Below are 16,882 nucleotides of genomic sequence, written 5' to 3'. Positions count from 1 at the left end.
CATTGTCCCGTCGGAACCCCACCTGTTCTTTCTACTAGAGCAGCCTTGCCTTTAAGGGAGGGAAACAGTAGCAGCTGAGCAATCCTATCATCTATGTTAAATTGCATCTCTCTTATTATATAGGCCGTAATTTTATTTTCTCCTTTGAACTCTTCATTTATAATTCCTAGATGCACAGTGAGTCCTTGGAAAGTCAATCTGCTCCTTCCCAAGATCACCCCTACTGTCCCTGAGGACAAAGGATCATAAACTTCAGTAGTTATTTTAGAACATTGAGTTTTTTTGTTTGGTCACCAGCTTGTTGCAAATAATCATAATTCCCTCAATTAAAGCACTGGGTATTTTGATATTGAAGATCTCTAGCTATAGCTTGAATATATTATCGTGGTACACATTACAATCTATATTAGTCATATCCCTTATTCATTTGTCCATAAGCGTTGCTCACACCTTTGATTTGAACTGGGGTTGGCTTACAGGTTCAGAGGTTCAGTCCAGTATCAAGGTGAGAGCATGGCAGCGTCCAGGCAGGCATGGTGCAGGAGGAGCTGAGAATTCTACATCTTCATCTGAAGGCTGCTAGTAGAAGACTTGATTCTAGGCAACTAGGATGAGGGTCTTACATGCCACATCTACTCTAATGGAGACACACCTTCTAATCGTGCTTCTCTCGGGACAGAGCATCACAAACCATCACAGATTGGATGCAAATGTTTCTAGTGAGGAAAGTTGAGACTAAGCCCAGCCAACCGAGAACCAGACGAGCCTGCTCCACTCTTCGGCCCCAAAAGCTCTAGGCCCAATATGTTATTTTCTTAATCTTTCATCTAGAACCCAGCCTTGACTTTGGATCCAGTTCCCTTCAGCTTATCACACCAGATGCTAAAAATGGCAAAGATCATAATTTCAACACTGAATGTTCGTGTCACACACACAAAGCCCATTCTCAGGAGTTTGCATGGCAGGGAAAAAAAATGTGTCTCAGTTAGAGGTAGCTTCAAGAGTGTTTGCTTATTGTCCTGACTCAGGATATACATCTATACTACATTTTGTAGTGTGTCTGAGTTGATTGTTATGAATTAACTAATTTCTTTAGAACAAATCATGCACGTGCATTGTTACGGGGAACCTACTATAGAAGACCACTCAGACAGTTTAGAGCCAGTTGAAAGGGTTTATTCTGGCTGGCTGGGATGACACTCAGGTACTTTTGACCAAAGTGTAGCACTGAGTATTTAGGGTAAGGGATTTTTAAAGGCAGAAACCACATCTTGGTATCTTGCATGGCAGCAGCTTCAGGAAGAGGTTTAACAGAAGCTAAGTTAGTTAGATCCTAGAATGGAGATGGCTGATTTTCCATGGGATTCTTCTTCAAGGAGTTTAAAATAAACCTAAAATGACTTCAACAAGAACACAAGGTAGAGGAACCGCTGCACTGTCTTGTCCCATCACAACATGAATAGACACAACATTAAGTTTATCTTAGTGTGAAATGTCAGTACCAAAGGGAGATGCTAGCAGGGGATTCTGTAGACTGCTAGGCATGACAGGTTAAAGACGCCACCGTGTAGGCCAGGTGGTAGTGGAGGATGCCCCCCACCCCCAATGATGTTACTTTCTGCAAATCACTCTGGTCAAGGTGTGGTATAGAAGATCATTGTCTTATCTAGGGTTCTGTTACATGCTCTGAAGCAGTCCTTATTTCTCAAGGGGACAAGTTTCCTTGTTTCATGGTACAGCCTCAGTTTCATGGGTGTGTAGAGTCTGGTCTGTCGAGATGTGCTCTAAATCCCAGCTGACTATAGGCTTAGGACAACAACAGAAAGCTTTAAATGCCTTTTGGGGCTTATAAATTATAATAAGACAGTAAGAGAATGTGTTATCTGCTCATCTTTGTGCTTTCAGCCTTTGAAGGGGAATGAGATAGCAGTTGGGTGTTAGCACTTTCTGAACAGCCACTCCTAGAGTGACTAACACATCTCTGCACAGAAAGAACAAAAAGTACCTGACTCTAAGTAAAAGAGACAGGTGCAAAACACAGGCAGAAACGCACTTGTATGGCATGCTTTGTGTTACCTGTGTTGATGCATTTTAGCAAAAGCCATTTATTTATCTATTTTCTTCCCTTTCTTGATTTTTCTTCTCTTTATTACTTTGAAGGTTTTTCGGGGCAGGGTCAGTGGGGTGGGAGGGGCAGAGTCTCACTGTAGCACAGACTGGCCTTGAACTCACATGCAAGTGGATACCCAGAGCAAAAGTAATTTCTAGGTACCTGTTGTATAAAGGCAGATGTCACCCAGATGGACCTGGGGTCAATGGTGGGCACAACACAGCAGAGGGTAGAGTCTATGGACCTGCTTGGTTTGTGCATCAGCTCCTCCCCCCAGGTTCCTGCTCTTTGCCCTTTGCCCTTTGCCCTTTGCCCTTTCCCTTTGCCTTGTCTTTCCTGAATGGACCGTGATCCAGGATATATAAGCCAAATAGACCCTTTCCTTCTCAAAGCTGCTTTTGATCAGGTTTTTTTATTTATCAAGCAACAGAAATTAAACTAGAATAGGGTGTCACTATGCAGTCTAGTTTGGTCTTGGTAATCCCTGGCAGGAGTAACAGGACAGGTTCTATATGCTGGCTAGTTTTATGTCACCTTGACACACCTAGGGTCATCAGATAGGATGGTGCCTTCCTTGAGTTGAGAAAATGCCTTTGTAAGATCAGGCTGCCGGCAAAACTGTAGGGCATTTTCTTAATCAGTGATTGATGGAGGAGGGTCCAGCCCAGTGTGTGCAGTGCCATCCCTGGGCTGATGCTCCTGGGAGCTACAAGAAAGCCGGCTGAGAGAGCCTTAGGGAGCAGGGCAGGAAGCGGCACCTCACCGCGGCCTCTGCAGCAGCTCCCTGTGTGAGTGTGTCTGACTTCCCTGTGTGGACTGTGGTATGTGCTGTGAACCCTTTCCATGGACTGTGGTATGCGCAATGAATCCTTTCCACCCCAAGTTTCTTTGGTTGTGGTTCATCTAGTATCCTCGGCAGTAAAGATTGGGGTGGGGGGAGTTGATCCTCTGGATTTTCTTCCTAATAAGGGCATGTTGGCTAAATCTCCTCTTCTGCTTTCCACTGTAACTTGTGTATTTAATGGCCAATGGGTGTTCTGACATGAGGGCACTAGAGAGGGCAAAATGTATGTATGGCAATGCAATCTAATCAAGGTATAGTCTCTCCCATCATTGCTCCACCAGTGCCTGGGTTCCTGCCTGGAAAATGACCTGATGATCTCTGAGAACCGTGAAAACTCTTCCTGAGAGGCAAACTCCTCCTCTACTGCACTAACCTTATGTTTTCCCAGCATAAACTTCCTGGGGAGATTCTAATTGCTTGGGGTGGGGGCATGGGGTACTACCAGTAATCTGACAGCCAGACAGAGAGATAGGAACACGCTTCCCCCTTCCTCTACCTTTGTTCCTGCCAGGATGATTAGACTGTTTTAATTCACCCTGTGTGTGTCAGCACGCCCAATTATAATGGCATATTAAAAGTTGGTAGAGCTAGGTGTGTGGTTGGTAAAAGTGCTTGTCTAGCATGCATGGGCTCATAAAAAAAATTACAAGTATTTCAGGGGAGTTGTTTATTGAAATAGTACTCGGGATGCAACATTTGTATCTTCTTGCCTGGGTTTACCACAGCTCGGTTACTTATTAAAGGCTCCAATTAATGGGTGACCGCAGCAGAAAGCTGAACCAAATGACCTTGTAGAAAACGAAGGAAGGCGGCCTCCTAGGAATCCAGGAATCCAGGCTTGTGCTCACGGGCGTGGGATGTCTCCTCAGCCATTTGCTGATGTGCAGTTTTCCTTTTCCAGTGCTGAGTTTGCATGTGTTTTGTTGCGTTGTGTTTTTCCAGACAGGGTGTCTCTATGTGGCCCTGGCTGTCCTGGAACTCTCTCTGTCAACCAAGCTGGTCTCAGACTCAGAGATCCACCCGAGTCTACCTCCCACGTGCTGGGATCTAAGGCATGCACCACCACTGCCCAGCTGATTTTTGCAGTTATTTCTTTATTATGGTTATCTGCTGACTGTTTGAAGTATAGTTGGCAGACCTTTCCCTGTTCTGTTGGCTCTCTGCTCACTCTCCTGAGAGCTCCCTTTGCTGTGCCGATGCTTCGCACCTTCAGGAAGCCTATTTGCTGACTGTTGTGGCTACTCCCTGTGCTATTAAATGTGTAGAAAGTGTGTGTGTGTCTGTGTGTCTGTGTGTGTGTGTCTGTGTGTGTATCTGTGAGTCTGTGTCTCTGTGTGTGTCTGTGTGTGTGTGTATATCTGTGTCTGTGAGACTGTGTCTGTGTGTGTGTGTGAGTCTGTGTGTCTGTGTCTGAGTCTGTGTCTGTGTGTGTGTCTGTCTGTGTCTGTGAGTCTGTGTCTGTGTGTGTGTCTGTCTGTGTGTGTCTGTGTATATATCTGTGTCTGTGAGTCTGTGTCTGTGTCTGTGTGTGTGTGTGTGTCTGTATGTTTGTCTGTGTGTATTCTGTGTGTGTCTGTGTGTTTGTCTGTGCATCTCTGTGTGTAGGTGTCTGTGTATGTCTGTGTGTGTGTGTGTATCTGTGTCTGTGTCTGTGTGTGTGTGTCTGTGTCTGTGTGTGTGCCAGCACTGTGTAAGTCACTGTGTGTGCCTCTGTGGCTCTCTCTGGTTTCAAAGCCTCTGCACCGTTCACAGCTGCCTATGCACATACATATGAATCCTAAATGTGAGGACCCTGTGACGGAAAGAGAACTAATTTCGCAAAGCTGCCCTCTGACCCACACACACAAGCTGACTGAACACCCTTCCTCAGCTAATAGAAGCACCTGATGTCTTTTTGCCAGTCACAGCTTTAGCCTGGGTCTGGTTTTCCTCATTGTCACAAGACCTGGTGAAATGTGGAATCACAGAATGACATCCTTTGCCTCTTATTAAACTTACCCTGAATGTAACACAAAGCCAAGTCATCTCAGTTCTCTTGAGACTCCTCTCAATGCAGAGTTCTTCAGCACATCTTGTCTATCAGGTGTGTTCCTGGGGTTGCTGGAATCTCAGGGTCTGTGCTGGGGCCTTGGTAAGCGGGCACCTCTAGGAATTTCTATATGAAGAAGAAGCACAGAGCCCTGGGGCCAGAGAGAGACTAAGTCTCCACACACGTTGTTCCGTCTTCCCCCTAAGTTAGGACGCAGCGGTCGGCAAGTTGGAGACAGACTGAGACTGTCCAGTCTTGGCCATCAATGTGACTAAGCTCAGTTTCCCATCTCTGTGCAGATCATGTTGTTTCTCTGAATGCCTGTGAGCCTGTGAAGCCAGGTCTCTGCTGAGAACTGCAGGGTAAAGCCGTGAAAGGAAAGAAATCAACTGGCTGACATGTCTCCAATCCCCTGGTGGCGGTGGTGTGCGCTCAGGGTTATGATGGCTTTCAGGGATTTGGGGGGACGGGGCAGGAGCTACAGTGAGACACTGAGTGAAAGATTCCCATGCTGGGCAGGCTATTTCTCGCTAGAAAGCTTCTTTTTCTTTCTCCTTTTTAAGTCATCTAGCCTGTTGTGATGGCGCGCTCCAATAAGATGTGCTGAAAGAGGTATAGCCTGGGCTGTACGTTTAGGGGGCTGGAGGGATGCTGGGTAGATGACTCAAAGGTTAAGAGCACTGGCTTCTCTTCTGGAGGTCTTGAGTTCAATTCCCTACTACCTATAATGGGATGTGGGTCCCTCTTTTCCCGTGCAGACACACATGCAGACAGAGCACTCACAGAAAGAAAGAAAAAGGGAGGGAGGGAGGGAGGGAGGGAGGGAGGGAGGGAGGGAGGGAGGGAGGGAGGGAAGGAAGGGAAGGAAGAAAAGAAGGAAAGAAGGAAAGAAGGGAGGGAAGAAGGAAGGAAGGGAAGAATGAAAGAGGAAGGTAGTCATTTGGACCTAGGACCTTGATTTGAAGCAAGTACCTGTATTTTCTTTCCAGCCTTATTATTAAATGTTATGTATTTATTTTGTTTATTATTATCATTATCATATGACTATTTGACAGGTTCTGATTTAATACAGTCTGGCCTCAGACTCACTATGTAGCCAAGTTGGACTCCTGATCCTCCTATCTCTACTTGCAGAGGGCTGGGATTCTAGGTGTGTGTCACCACACCTATTGCCTCTCAAACACCACTTCATGTGTGTTGCTTTTCTGCAAGTCATTTGTATGAATTCAGGAGAAGAGGAGACAACCCAGAGGCCTTTTATAAGTATGCCTGATACCTTGTGAAAGGGGTGGTCCCTAGCATGTTATAGGGAAAGAAAGGCTGGGGAGGGGAGGGCACGGATGTTGGCTGACAGTAGAGGGCAGCGTCATCCCAGTCCAGGGTAAGCACTGTTAATATTGCAAGACCTTTTCTTCTTGTTTCTTTCTCTCTATGGTTGAGATCTCTGGGCTTCTCACTCAATTCATTCCTTTTCCTTCCTTGGGAGTAAATGAATATGCCTGCTGCTTATTTTCTAGGAGTCCCTGACCTACCCATGTAGAACCAAGCTCCCGCCAAAACACAAGCAGGAGCAGAGATATATCTCACAGGTAAGAAAGAGCACTCACCTGGCGTGCACAAGACCTTGGATTTACCCTCAGCAGCACAAAACAAAGCAAAAAGATGAAAGCCACCTCCTCAGAGCTGAGGACTATGTCTTGTGTGCCTTAGTCCCCTCATAATATTCGTGAAATCTGGAATTGCTTGGTTTATCACCAAACCCCACCCACACCCAAACATGCTCTTTGATTCACTACAAGTCACTCATTTTAGGTGACTTCTCTCTTATTTTATTTCTTTCATGACTTTATCTTTAAGGAGGATGTTTGGAGCCTCCGTCCCTCAAACTTAGGGCTGAAACAATTTAACCAACAGTACTGACATTGCATATGAAGGAAATATAGGTTGCTCCAGGGTATGAGGACCAACCAACCGGAAGAATAGGCTTACCATTCTCCAGGCACAAATCTCTCTGGCTGATTATCACACCCTTCTCATCTGACACAGGAAGAAGTGGACAATGCCCCAAGCTCATTAGTTCACGGTATCACAAGGGCAAGTGTAAAAACACCACCATGACAATAAGAGCAGCATACACTGTGTTGCATGTGTGCTTGTATAATACACATATAAACACACATGCACGCACTCGAACACACACTACCATCATACCTAGGGACAGAGTTGAGGGCAGGAGGCCCTGATGCACTTCTCAACCAATTCACTTGACAGGGAAACTTGTAGGGACAAATACAGCCTGGTTCTCACCCATGCCATGTGGGGGTTACTTGGGGTGGCAGTGTATTGAGAACAGGCTTGTGCCCAGCTCTAAATTATTCAGTATTGTATAAAAAATGTTTTTTCAGGTTATGTCTTGCCCTAGGAGACTCCATTTTATGGAGTGACTTTTACTTCTCTTTGAGGAGAAGGGAAGACTGCAGCCGCAGGGTAGATCCCACAAAACATCTCATCTTTATGGTGCCATCCATTGAGGACAGAATGAGCCAACCAGAGCAGCACAGAGAAACCCTGTGTCACAAAAGAAAAGAAGGAAGGAAGGAAAGAAGGAAAGAATGAAGGAAGGAAGGAAGGAAGGAAGGAAGGAAGGAAGGAAGGAAGGAAGGAAGGAAGAAAGGAAGGAAAGAAGGAAGGAAAAATAGTTATTTTCATACAACACATTCTTATCACCGTGCCCCCCATCACCCCCTCTCAGATCCTCCTAACTTCCCTTCCCCCAACCTCACACATTCTGCCTTCTTTTTTCTCTTTGGAAAACATGGAAAGAAAAAAGAAAAACAAACAAACAAGAATAAAACAAAACAAAAAGAGAAAAAAGAAGACCTAACAAAGTTTTAGAAATGCACACACACACACACACACACACACACACACACGCACACACACACCATAAAAACTTAAAATCAGGAGCCATAATACTCAAGCAAAATATCAGTAAGATTAAAAAAAAAAAGTCTCCAAAAACATCTTTGAGTTAGTTTTGCGTTGGCATTCTTCTGCTGGGCCAGGGGCCCGCCCATTAGTATGGCCTATCTGGTCTTAGAATCTTGGTCACCTGTGTCAGGCATGAGTTCTAATTCATGGAAAGGGCCATAAATCTAATCAGATAGTGGTTACTTCCATGTGTGTGCCACTCTTGGTCACACCAGCACGTCACCATTGTGTATCAGAGGGCTGAGGCATGCAGAGTGCCTTCCAGTTCCATGAACACTAGTTAGTAGGGGCAGAGACTCTAGGTAGATGTCTCCATGTTCAGTGAGTTACCAAGGTGTTGTCTTCAACAACAGGGTCTTACCATTGGCTTGTGAAAAGCAACCAAAAGCCTCAGCAACTGCTTGAACTATTTGTGGGTACCCATGGGCCCGTGTGACCAACAACTGAATCAAATGTAATCCACTCCCGGCACTGGAGATTTCACTGGGTGGTGAGAGATGCCTGCTAGGCTCTTGTCTCCCCTGTTATTTGATGATTCCATTTGGATTTCTTTTGTGTATCTGTATATTTTAGGAGACTTTGGTTGCCATAGGTGTCAGGGTTTTACTGCTGTGAAGAGACACTGTGACCAAGGCAAGTCTTACAAAGGTCAATATTTAATTGGGGCTGGCTTACAGGTTCAGAGGTTCAGTCCATCATCATCAAGGTGGGAGCATGGCAGCATCCAGGCAGGCGTGATGCGAGCAGAGCTGAGAGTTCTACATCTTTGTCTGAAGGCTGCTAGTGGAAAACTGACTTCCAGGCAGCTAGGATGATGATCTTAAAGCTCACACCCACAGTGACATGTCTACTCTAACAAGGCCATACTGTCTAACAATGCCACTACCTGGGCTGAGCATATACAAACCATCTGTGGGAGAGAGGAGGGTGGGTGAGGAGCATGATTTTTTTGAGCAGGGTTTTTCTGCAAAGTCTTGGCTTTCTCAAAATTCACCCTATAGTCCAGGCTGGCCTTGCACTCATGGAGATCCACTTGCCTCTGCCTCCCCAGTGCTGGAATTGAAGGTGTGTGCCACCCCCACCTGGCTGATGATTTTATTTACTGTCATCTATTTACATGTGAATCATTGTTTCATTTTGTAAACCCAGTTATGCATTTGTGTGGTGGGTGTGGCCCATTTTAGTTGGGTTGATTGTTTTCCTGATGTCCAGTTTTTTTGAGTTCTTTACATATTTTAGATATTACTTCTTGGGCTGGAGAGATGGCTCAGTGGCTAAGAGCACTGACTGATTTATATATATATATATATATATATATATATATATATATATATATATCCAAGCTATTTATATATTATATATTTATATATAATAGTAATGGTTTTATATGTTTTATATATAAAACCTTTATAGTAATGGTTTTTTATATATATATATATATATGGTAAAAGGTGTTATTTCTCTCTGTGTCCATTTGTCATTTCTATATAGGAAGGTTACTGATTTTTATGAGTTAATCTGGTATCCTTCTACCTTGCTGAAAGTGTTTATCAGCTGTAGAAGTTTCCTGGTAGAGTTTTTAGAGTCATTTATATATTCAATTATATCATCTGCAAATAAAAGATACTTTGACATCTTCCTTTCCTATGTGTATCCCCCTGATCTCCTTCAACTGTCTTACTGCTCTAGCTAAGACTTCAAGTACTGTATGGAACAGCTATGGATAGAGTAGACAGTCTTGTTCCTGATTTTAGTGGAAATGCTTTGAGAGTCCCAACATTTAGATGATGTAGGTTGTAGACTTTTTTAATGTTTAGAAATGTGTCTTGTATCCCTAGTCTCTCTGGGACTTTTAACATGAAGGAGTGTTGGATTTTGTCAAAACCTTTTTCTGCATCTAATGTAATATCAGGTGTTTATTGATTTCTGTATGTGGAAACTCTCTGGGATGAAGCCTTCTCGATCATGGTGAATGGTCTTTTTGATGTGTTATTGTATTAATTTTGCCAGTATTTTATTTATTTAGTATCCATGTTCATGAAGGAATTTGGTCTGTAATTTTCTTTCATCATTGGATCTTTGTGTAGTTTAAGTATCAGAGTAATTGTGTTCTCATAAAAAAAATTAGGCAATGTTTCTTCTTTTTTTATGGATTATTTTGAGAAGTACTGTCATTAATTCTTTGAAAGTCTGGTAGAATTCTGTGAGGAATCCATCTGGACCTGGACCTTTATTTTTGTTTTTATTTTTGGTTCAATAACTTCTAATTATGTTTCTATTTCACTAGGGTTATAAGTCTACTTGCCTTCCTTATCAGATCTTGATTTAACTTTGGTAGGTGGTATTTATCAAGAAATGAATCTGTTTCTTTTAAGTTTTCCAATTTAGTAAAGTACAGACTTTTAAAGAATGCCTTTATGATCCTCTGGAATTTCTCAGTTTCTGTTGTCTAACCCCCATTTTATCTCTAATTTTATTAATTTGGCTCTTCTCTCTGTGTCTTTTGACTAAATTAATTTGGCTAAGGATTTTCTCCAAGAACTAAGTCTCCATTGATTCTTTGTAGTGTTTTTTGTTTGTTTTGTTTCTGTCTTATTGACTGTAGCCATGAACTTGATGGATTACTGTCATCTACTCCTTGTTGATGTTATTTCTATATTTATTCTAAAGTTTTCAGCTCTACTGTTAATTTACTAATACAATATCTCTCCAATATTTTATGTAGGCATTTAGGGCTATGAACTTGCCTCTTAGAACAGTCTTAGAGCCAGCACTGGTGGCACACACCTTTAATCCCAGTACTTGGGAGGCAGAGGCAGGTGGATTTCTGAGTTCAAGGCCAACCTGGTCTACAGAGTGAGTTCCAGGACAGCCAGGACTACACAGAGAAACCCTGTCTTGGGGTTGGGGGGGGTGGGGGGGTGGGAAGAAGAAAAAAAACAAAAACAAAAAACAAAAAAATAAACCAAAAAAGAACAGTCTTAGAACAGTTTACAGTGTGTTGTGTTTTCATTTTCATTCAGTTATAAAACTTTTTTTGTTTTCAGGATTTGTTTATTTACTGATTTTACTTTATGTATGTGAGTGCCCTATCTACATGTATGCATCTGCATGGATCTAAAGAGGGCATCAGATCCCATTATTACAGATGGTTGTGAGCCACCATGTGGTTAGTGAGAATCGAACTCAGGACCTCTGGAAGAGTAGCCAGTGCTCTTAACTACTGAGCCATCTCTCCAGTTCCTGTAAAACATTTTTCAGTTTCATCTTAATTTCTGTCTTGAACCAGTTTTCATTCAGTAGTGAGTTTTTCAGTTTCCATGGGTTTGTATACTTTCTATTGTTTCTGTTGTTATGGATATCTAGCTTAAAACCACGGTAATTAGGTAGGATGCAGGGTGTTATTTCAACTTTCTTGTACCTGTTGAAACTTGCTTTATGTCCAGTCATGTGGTTAATTTTGGAAAAGGTTCAACAAGTTGCTGAGAGGAAGGTATATTCTTTTGTGTACAGGTGAAATGTTCTGTATATTTTTGCTGGGTCCATTTGATTTAGTATGTTACTTAACTCCTGCATGTCTCTGTTTAGTTTTTGTCTGAATGACCCTTCTATTGGCAAGAGGGGATTATAGAAGTCACCACTATCATTGTGTGAGGGTCAGTGTGTGGTTTTAGCTGTGGTAGTGTTTCTTTTATGAATGTGGGTGTCTTTGTGTTTGTGTATAAATGTTTAGAATTGTGATATCCTTTGTTGATTTTTCCATTAATGAGTATATAGTGTTCTTCCTTACATCTGACAAATTTGAGTTTGAAGCCTATCTTGTCAGATATTAAAATGGCTACACCTGCTGTGTTAGGTGATATCTGTCCTTGCTGGTGAGGTGTGTTTCTCAGATGCCGCAGAAAGATAGGTCCTGTTTTCCAATCCAATCTGTTATTTCGTGTTACTTTGTTAGGGAATTAAGACTGTTGATACTGAACATTATCAACAAGCAGTATTTGTTGAGTGATATTTTATCTTTGTTGGGTAACTGTTTTCGTTGCTTGGTTTCTGTTACCTTCTCTGGATCTGGAGAAACAGTGTTGGTTGTGAGTTGCATGACAGGGAGTCTCTTTCAGATGTGGCTACCAAGTGTCCTGGGTAGATTGTATTTCTAGGTATTAGGTAAGACATGAAGGAATGAACTAGAAGGGGGGTGAGCTAAATGAAGCTCCACAGGAAGGAGAAAAGCTGTGTCCACTACAAGATTTAGAGGAGTCTAAGGGAGTAGTCCTGGGGAAGTAGAACAGTCCCCTGCAAGTGCTCTGCTGCTTGGCTGGGGATGAGACTGGGGAATTAGCAGTGGAGGATGGGAAGGAGAGTGAAGGTCTCCTATCTGATTCCCAGGCAAGCATGGCTAGCAGGTTCTCAGGTGTAGAGTTTCTAGCCTTTGTTAATCTTGCTGTGGAGAGTTCAGCTTGACATAAATCTTTGTATATTTGCTTTGAGTGACCTAGATATGCCCTGTCATCTGTTTTTCCATGTCTCATCAAATCTTGATTGTTTTGGTGATTTGCCAACACAGATTACAAGCTATTTTAAGTCATTCAGCTACAGATTCTCCTACTTCATAAGATCATGCCACATCACAAAAACCACTAAAGCCCCACATTGGTTCCAAGGTCCCTCCAGAATTAACTTCTTTCCTAAGTCTGGTGAACACAGTTCTAGCTATTCTGAGTATCAAACACCACTTCTGTCATACCACATTCCCTTACTACCATGTTTTTAAAAGATTTATTTATTATTATATGTAAGTACACTGTAGCTGTCTTCAGACACTCCAGAAGAGGGCATCAAGTCTCATTAGGGATGGTTGTAAGTCACCATGTGGTTGCTGGGATTTGAACTCAGGACTTCAGAAGAGCAGTCAGTGCTCTTAACCACGGGGCCATCTCTCCAGCCCCCCCCCCCAACCTCCTAACTACCATTTTTATCCCATTGTTCTCATCCTCATTGAGAGTCAGGGATCTCTAAAGTAACAGAACTTACAGAATGAATCTCCTTCTATATAGAGAAAGAATTTATTAGGATGTCTTAGGGGCAGAGGTCCAGCTAATCTGACAATGGCTGCCCGTGAACAGAAAGTTCTAAGAATCCAGGAGTTGTTCAGTCCATGAAGCTGGATGTTTCAGTTGGTCTTCAGTTATACACAGGAATCTGGAAAACAAAGGTTCTAATGCCAATGAAGGAATGCATTTGCTAGCAAGAGGGGCAAAAGAAAGCAAGCTTCCTTCTTCCACATCCTTTTGTAGACTTCCAGTCACTGTCTGACCTTCAGCTGTAAGCCTGTGCAATCACCATCTGGTGTTGATATCAGGGTGAAGCTACTGACTGCTGTCCAACCATCAACTACTATAACAGATAACTATGTTCCCTTTGTCAACCATACCCCACCTACCTAGCTAGGCCTTCAGGCTTTCTCATTTCCCCTGTTTTGGAGTCCAGCTCAGTTGTAAGCAGGCTGGAATCAAGACTCAGCCCTCTGGAACACAGGAAGGAACAAAACAGACCTCTGCAATGTTGTCTCATCATACAGGGGGAGTTACTGTCTCTCCAAGTCCCCTAATTGGATCTAAGCCTTGTGAGAATGTTGGGCTAGTCCTGTGTGGCTGCCTGTCTTTTTCCTAGGGACACCTAGCTTACCTGCTGGATGAGGCTTCTGTTTTTCTTCCCCCATTAGCAAGCCACATGAGGCCCCACTCCTTGTTACTGCCTGTCCTGTTCACCTCTAGGTTTAAGCTGTCCCATTACCTACTTTTGATTTCTCGTGCTCTTTCCATCTTTCTCTTTGGAACAGAGGCTATCCTTTGTTACTCCCCCGAGCCTCGTGTTCATGTGCACAGAGAGGCAGTTCCCAGTTGCCATGCAACCTTGGATGCCCATCTTGTAAACTTTCATGAAAATCTGGGTATGGGGCTAGAAAGATGACTCAGCGGTTAAGAGTACTGAAAGCTCTTCTGAAGGTCTTGAGTTCAAATCCCAGCAACCACATGGTGGCTCACAACCATCCATAACAAGATCTGAAGCCCTTTTCTGTAGGGTCTGAAGACAGCTACAGTCTACTTACATATAATTAATAAATAAATAAATAAATAAATAAATAATCTTTGTTTAAAAAGCTGGGTGTGATGTATCAGGTAATAAGGGACTGGTAATGTCTTAGATAAGTGTTGATGGTAACGTCATTGGATATTTCTAACCTTTCCTGTAGCGGTGGCTACCATATGCTTCAGTTTCCTTCTTGTCTGTCTTAAAATTTCCTGGAGAATATCTTCAGTGCAAAGTGTACCTCAGAACTGTCTTAGTTATAATGCACGGGATTAGACTACAACTCTGCTGGGGTATTTGTAAGGTGCTAGGACAAAGACACACTCTCAAGATCTTATGATGAAATCTCTGATTTTACTGGCCCTGACGCCCTACGTATTTGCCTTCATATGTGTTTAGAAGACACTTTTTCCCCCTCTTCAATAAGACAAAAGTAAACTATAAAGGCTGTTTTTAATTAACTGTCACTTTCCCACAGCACAATTACACTTAGGTAATGTGCCTTACAATGAAGAGTAGACTTTATAGACAAGCCTCTAGGTATATTTCTAAATTGTTACTTTTCCCCTGAGCAAGTCTATCTGTTCTCACTGCCTTGCCCAAATTAAAAGTTTTGTTTCCTCCAGTCATCATGGTGAACACTTGGTGAAGACCATGGTACACAACCAACCTATGGAAATTATTACCCAGCAGGCAAGCACTCGGTATGGACATATATGAACTAAGAAATACCATCAACCAAATAGATCTAATTGTCATGTTGGAATATTTCATCACCAAACACAGAGTGCATGTTCTTCAAGAGCACCTGGAACATTCACCAAGCCAGACCACATTTTGAAGCTGTAAAACCAACTTCAACAAATTATAATAATAGAGATATTGCTGTAGACCTCTTAGGTCACAGCAGGATGAAAGTAAAACCAGTAACAACAACAACAAAATACCTGATAAAGTTTCCAAATGCATAGAATTTAAGTAAGATATTTCTAAACACTTTATATACCAAAGAAAATAACTCAAGAAAAAATTAAAAAAAATTCCAAGCCAATGGAAAAAAATTACAAATTAGGTAAATTTAAGGATGCAGCAAAAATCACTAGAGAAATCCACAGAATATAATTCACATAAATAAAAACTTTACAAAATGTCACTTATCTAAGCTGCCTTCCACTTTAGAATACCAAGTAAGTGTAATTAAACCTGACATCAGACAGAAAAATAAAATAAAACTAAATTAAAACAGCAATCAATGAAATTGAAGACAAATTACTACAGAAAGGCAGCAAATCCTAAAGATAATTCTTTGGAACAAACCTTTAAACAGAAACAGTTTGTGTATCAAACGGACTGTGTATCATTATCACAGTCACCACGGACAGTAATTTTTCCAATTTTTTTAAAAAAGGAACATTGCAAGTATATATCAGCCCACACTCTGATCATGATAATTAAGTGTGAACTAATTTTCTGAAAACTACAAATTATCAAAAGTCACACAAGAATAATGAATAAATGGACTGAGCCTATCACTGCTAAACAGATGTAATCAAAAGGTTAATATTCCATGAACATAAGTATCCAGGACCAGGGAATGCTCTAGAGTCTCTGAAGCATAAGGAAGAAATGGCATCAACTCGCCACACTCTTCCAGAAGTAGAACAGAAGCAAGGTTCTAATTCATTCTGTTCATAGACTTCTTAAAGTAGAACTAATATAAAATTAAAACCAGACAAAAGCATTATAAGAAAGGAAATTCGTTATGAAATAACATGAGAATCAAAAATGTTTATAGATAGGAAAATAACAAAGTTATAATAGAAATCAGCAAAATCTGGTATATCAATACCCAGGCATGGGTTAATGTCAGCACCTTTAATGTCAGCACTCAAGGTGCAGAGGCAGATGGATCCCTGTGCATTTGAGGCCAGCCTGCTCTGAATAGTGAGGTCCAGGACAGCTGGGGCTGTGTAGGGAAACCTGTTTCAAAAACCAAAGAAGAGGAGCAAGAGAAGGAGGAGGAGCAGGAGGAGCAGGAGGAGGAGCAGGAGGAGCAGGAGGAGGAGCAGGAGGAGCAGGAGGAGGAGGAGCAGGAGAGGGGGATGGAAAAAAGGAGAAGAAAGAAGGAGAAAAAGGGAGAAGAAAGAAGGGAGAAGAGAAGGGAGAAGGGGAAGAGAGAAAGAAGGGAGAAAGAAGAAGAGAAAAGAAAGAAATCAATGAATTCATGGATAAATTGATATAACCAAAAGTTAGAGAACTTTGAAATTACAGAGTTTTTACAACTATTCTTAGGTTAATTATGAAAGAAAAGAAAGTTTCCAGCTTTTTATTATCAGGGGATTAATATCCAGACTATATAAGAACTCAGAACCTTAAAAGAAAGAAATTACATTTCCTGTTGATGTACTGAGATACTGTAACAAAAGCAAACCTCAGAGCAAAGGGCTCCATTTTGCCTCGTGGTTTGGGGGCACGGCCTATGGTGATAAGGAAATCATGGAGCAGGAGCCTGAGGTAGCTGGTCACAGTGCATCTACAGTGAAGAACCAGAGAGAAGGGGGCACTAAATAGCGTGACCCACAGTAGAGTGAGTCTTTCCATTGCACCTAACCTAATCCAGAAACTCCCCACAGATGGGCCCAGAAATTCATTTCCATAATAATTCTACATCTTCTGAAGTTGACAATAAGAGTATCATAAGCGCTTTTATAAAAATTCAGGTGGCTCTAGCTGAGTTTTTCCCATATTACTCCAAGAAACTAGATCCAAACCCTGTGCAGCAGGTTTTATCACAATAACTCCACTTCTGTATCAATTT

This window comes from Apodemus sylvaticus, chromosome 12, assembly GCF_947179515.1.
Source record: "Apodemus sylvaticus chromosome 12, mApoSyl1.1, whole genome shotgun sequence".
Lineage (NCBI taxonomy): Eukaryota > Metazoa > Chordata > Mammalia > Rodentia > Muridae > Apodemus > Apodemus sylvaticus.
Note: the sequence above shows the minus strand (reverse complement) of the source record.